The following is a 6000-nucleotide window of genomic DNA, read 5'->3' on the forward strand; positions in this document are numbered from 1 at the left end:
ATTTTAGATATGTGAGACTACCATCATGGTTGTGTCCATATGTGTTTCAACTTTTTGGGACAGGGCCATTCGTGTCACTTTGACACATCTAGATTACATTATGGAGTGCTGTGGTGTAGTGGTTAGTGTGTCCAACTACAAATACAAATGTTCCTGGTTCGATCCCCATTCTGCTGAGAAAATTTTGGCTCTCCCTTGACACCATTTGGAAGTATGATCTTCAAGAGAAATGAAGATAGTGGGGAGGGAGGGGACGAGAAATGGCTGACAGTTTTTAAGAGAGAGCAATATCTCTTGCACATAAAAGGCACCCTTGTAGATTTAAAAAAAGAGCAGGCTAATGCCGCAACAAGGCAGCACTAATTGCACCAGCAAAGTCGAAAAGGATTAATATAAGTTGTAATAACTTGTTTCCAAATCCATTATAAATAAATACCAATATTGTTGACACACTTTTCCTATGAATTACTCATCCCCAGAATGACTTCATGTTTGTTCAGCAGCATGCATGACCTTGATTTGTCAGACAGCTACTTCCTGTTTGCTGATATTTTTTTCCATATCATACCTACATAACATAAATCCCAGCAGAAAAAGAAGGTTCTAAAAATACATGATTTTTAAGCAAAAATAAAATTGAGAATGGAAATGGGGAATGTGTCAAATTGAAACAACAACCCGACCAAAGAGTAGGAAACTGCCAAAGGCCACTAATCCTGCACCCAGAGTTGGACTTAATCAGGCACCTAAATAAAAATGTTTACTAACTTTATCTTATGATTATTGTCATTCTCCGCAATATGTGTATTTTATTAAAATGTTTGTTTGTTTTGTTTGTATTATGATTTTCATTAATATGACACTTATGAAATGAATATTTGTTGTAAATTGTATATTATATAAGCTGTATTGCATCTGAATAAAGTATTTTTATAAATATCATATTATTTTTTTCCAATTTGAAAAAAATTAACACCAGGAATCATCAAGGAATAGCATATATATATGAATATATCAAATTACTTATTTTATTTTCAAGACTTTTCATATATATCTCTTACAGGTTGATATTGTACAAGTAGGTGCATAAAACTTTATAAAGGGACATAACTCATGAACAGCTGGGACAAAATACCCCCAAATTCAATCTTATACTTCCTGTTGTGGTTTGGATCCTAGTTGTACAATTTCAAAGAGATCCATACACTTATACTCATGTTACTGTCTGGAAACCATATGTCTTGGGACAATGAGTTTACCATTATGTGAATGAAAAAATTAGTTGATATCTGATATAAACCTTAGATATGACTTGACTCACACAAAGGCAATAGATCAACTTTATTTGGAGTATAGAATGATTGAAAGACTAACATGTTTGTCAGACAGGTTTCATCTAACCTTGGCCTCATTAATTTGTATTTTTGATAATTTTAATTTTATGTAAAACTTGTATGATCATTTTCAATCCTGGTCAGTGAAGCAGGTGAGACATTTCAGCAGATGTTACATTTGGAGTCTGTTTTGATAAGATGCCTTGTTTAACATATATGTTTCAATCTATATACCACAGTGTAGCTACAACAAAGATAAATAGATAGTCTAATTTAAACCAAAAAATACAAAATGTTTCCAACTGTGATGTACAAATATAATGTTCAGACTGGTCGTCAAAGGTCAAGGTTTCTTATTGCATCAAAGGAAAAGCTATAAATAACAAGAAAATGTGGTATGATTGCCAATGAGACAAGTACCTGTTCTGTCAGGAGCCTGTAATTCAGTGGTTGACATTTGTTTCTGTTTCATAATTGTTTTTGTTTAGTGTTTTGTATATCAATCTGACTGATAGTTTACTTGTTTGAATTGTTTTACATATAGGTTACTATATAAAGCTTGTTGAAGGCCATATGATTAGCTAATTAAGTCATCTTTTATGTAATTGTCTCTGGTGGAGTGTTGGCTCATTGGCAATCATACCACATCTTATGTTTATCTAACAGTAGTAAGCATTCTTTAATCAAATATACATCACCTTTGGTGCAAATCAATCTCCATGTAATTAATTGAACACCCTCTCACTGAATGGTGGTTACAAAAGACAACAGTTTGTCCATGAATTTGTTATATGTTTCTCACCTTCTGTATGAAGGAAAGAATAAATCTTTCTTGTGATGTGTTTTAAGTTATTTTCAGATCTGCATGGTAATCTGAACTTCATGATAAAATCTTTAATTATGTGATGTTTGTATCAGATCTATTTTTTATTAAGCTTTCAAAAAAGTTGTGTTCAAACTAAAATAATATACCTCTAATTTAGACCAGAGATTTTATATAAAATACAATCATTTACTAGCTTGAACAGAACATTTTATAACCTATCTGTGATATTCTTCAAAACTTTTATGAGGTGCTGCATTAACAAAGGCAATGGCCAATTCAATTCAGACTATTCCTTTATTCCTTTGCAATGCAATTGAGGAAATAAATGAATAATAGAATTCAAATACTGCAGGACTGAGAAAAATCTTTATATATACTGGTATTTAATAAATATTTCAAAGACAAATATTTAGATTTGATTTTATGGGTTTTTAACGCCACTTTTGAGCATCACATTTGGGCTATTTCATAGCGGCCAGTTTAAATAGGTAGAGGAAGCCAGAGTGCCTGACCTTCAATAGGAAAACTGACAATCCTCGTCAATTAAGATTGGAGTCGAGTACACCTGCCCAAGCGGGGTTTGAACTCAGAACCTCAGTGTTTATTGGCTAGTGATTACAGTAGTAACTACTGAGACCACTTGGCCACCGAGTCCCTAAATATTTTAAATACACATACTTGTAAATGAATAAGAAAAAGTCAAAGTTTATAAAAGTTATCCCTCCTTTATTATAAATATATAATAATCATAGCACCACAAAATAACAGGAATCATAACAATACAATCATTAAGAATACATGTACTGTGGATTCATTTTTATTCATTGGATAACAATTTTCGTGGCTTTCGTTGATACAAGTGTTCAATGAATTATAAATTTTGTATAAGCTTTGTATGTAGTGATATGCAAAACAACGAAATCAAATATCCACGAAAATGCAAGTTTTCTTCAATCCACGAAAATTGAGACCCACGAAAATAAATGAATCCACAGTAGTTGAATATCAAACCAAAAAAATAATTTCTGAAAAGCATGTGAATTTGCCCTAATTACATACTAGCTATAGTTTGAACACACTAAAACTCAAATATGTGAACACAAGGTAACAATCTGTGAAATGCATGCATTCAAAACTGACATTTATGTAAAAGCTTTATCCCATAAGGCAGGTACTTTTCATTTTAAAAAAATGTTTATCTGTAGAGGTTTATAGTATTCCAGAGTGTTGTTCAAATTAAACATACATGGTGCTAGCCTAGGGAAAGGCTTTGAAATCTCTACTATCATGAGAAAATCTAAATTTGCCTCTATAGTTGGTTACCCAATTTCAAAGTGCCTGAGTAAAATGATTTTTTTCTTTATAAGGTTACTGTTTTTTTTTATGAAATTTTGATTGCAAATAAATCATATGGAACCCCATACAAATGCTGAAACAAATTACTGTTTCATGATAAAGCAAATTAAATAACAGCAAATAGATGTAAATATGAAAAAATAACACAGGTAAATATCATAAAATGATTTTTTTTAAAATTGACTTTAAATTGATATTTCTTTAAATTGATTCAAAAATATATTTGATTTTATAATCAAAACTATTAAGTGGTTCAAAAATTAATTAAGGAAAAGGCAAACGTAGTAAGCTATTAAATCTACAAACAACAAGTTCTATCAAAATCAGCTAAACAATAATGCTAAAAGCCCAGAAACTTGAGTATATTTCAAAATCACGAATCACAGAAACAACAAAAATATAATAAATAATCAAAGGTCTACTCATTTAAACTGATCTCAACTAAAAACATAATCAGTTGTAGCATATAAATCACTAATATAGGATCAAAACATTGGGCCTTACAGTCATAAACATCTTAGGTACGATTATCATACTCGGATTCAGAAATCAACAAGACTAAATATTGGAATTAATTTTTTCAAGCACAAATTTTACACTCCTGAGTAGAAGTTTATGTCTGAGAGACCTGATGTCCAATAAACAGTAAAAAAATAAAGCAATATGGCCTGCATATTACAAGGTATAATTTAATAAAAATGGATTTCTTGAATGAAATGTTGTTCTTTTGACACATGAGGAATCTTATTGTGCATATTTTACATATAAGGTATTACAATCATTATGCAATTCATAAATCTGTTGAAAAAAAATAAGGTAAATGGGTATTAATTAATGGACAAGTTACAATTTTAAAAATATTCACATGAATTTATCCTAGCAATAAATTAATAAATATCATAAAAAAAGATAGGGCATAATTCAACATTCAAATTATATATTATTTTAGACAATTGAACAACATTTGAAGAAATTGAATATGGGCATTAAAGGCATATGGTATATTTTTAAGATACCCACCAAAAAATAAAATAAGCCATAACTTAGAAAAAAGAATAAAAGTATTAAGAAGTGACCAGGTGTTTCAAAAGTTACAAATACTTTTTTACTTTTGAGAAAGTTTGGTCAATAGTCTTGTTTGTCTAAGTATAATTATGCATGGTGAACTCTGGTATTTTAGTTTCACAGTGAAAGATGAATTATTCGTTTTTAGCTTGATTGTTTATTAAAATGTTTAGATTTATAAATAAATAAATAAAAATTGCATAAATTAGAAGGCACGTAACAACTGCTTTTAACACAGTTCCAATTCATGGTTATCTAGATTCTAAAACTATAGTTACTGAAATCAAAGCTCACAAAAAGATTTTCGTAGTCTCTTGCAAAGACCTTGACTGAGGGGGGATGGGGGTAGGAGGGGTCATGATCCCAAAATCCTGTGCTTAAAAAACATGAAATCAGACCAAATTTAAAGAAATTTAAATCCCGACATCCTGTAATTCGAAAAAAAGAATTCCGGGATTCCAAAACACTGATCCAGGTGTCTTGATTAAGGTCCTACCCCCCCCCTAATGACTTGCCAAGGGAAACCCAAAAAGTGATTCTCCTGAAAAAACGAAATAGAAGTTGCACAATAGTTTGAATGAATCATAATAAAAATTTTAGGGAGCTCATAAAACTATTTATAAATACCATTTATACAACATTTCCTTATACATAACTCCACACTTTTAACTGACTAATATTACCCTTTATAACTATTTTTAAACCAACACCATTTTATTTAGAAAAGCACCTTGGAAGACTTGTATATATGGTTTAGGAACAACCTTAACAATTTTATTAACCCCATATAACAAACCCATGTTTCAGCAACCCGGTTTTTTTTCAATTTTTAACTATCACCAACCAAAATGCTTAAAAATTCCCATTGCACTATATTTTTGAAGCTTTATAAAATAACAGCTAATAATCATGATACTGTAATCTTTTATACAAAAAAATATTAAAAAAAAACTTATTGTATAAAACATTCATAACATAAACTTGAATAAAAATAACAGACTAGAAAATATAATTATGGACAAAACATGGCACTTCTGATATGGATTTTATACAGATATTAGAAATAAATAATAACATTCGTAAGTATGTTTTATTCTATTTAAAAAACATTTTATATGGAATCAGTAAATTCATATATATCAAATAATGAAGACTTTAAAAGGTTGGCATATATTATTCTTTTTTTAAAAGTATTACAATCTAATTATAATACAAAGAAGTGTGAGATCAAAATAAATGTACCAGACTTTTATTCCATTTTACTTATTATAAAAGCTATGATAAATGATGATTTTAAGTAATACAAAATTTAATTTATTTCTATTTAGAATTTTGAAGAAGAAATCCTTAAATGGAAAATTTGAACATGAAATTTTAAATTTGAACATGAAATTTTTTTTTTTTTTTTGATATTATGAA

Source organism: Mytilus galloprovincialis, chromosome 6 (assembly GCF_965363235.1).
Source record: "Mytilus galloprovincialis chromosome 6, xbMytGall1.hap1.1, whole genome shotgun sequence".
Classification (NCBI taxonomy): domain Eukaryota; kingdom Metazoa; phylum Mollusca; class Bivalvia; order Mytilida; family Mytilidae; genus Mytilus; species Mytilus galloprovincialis.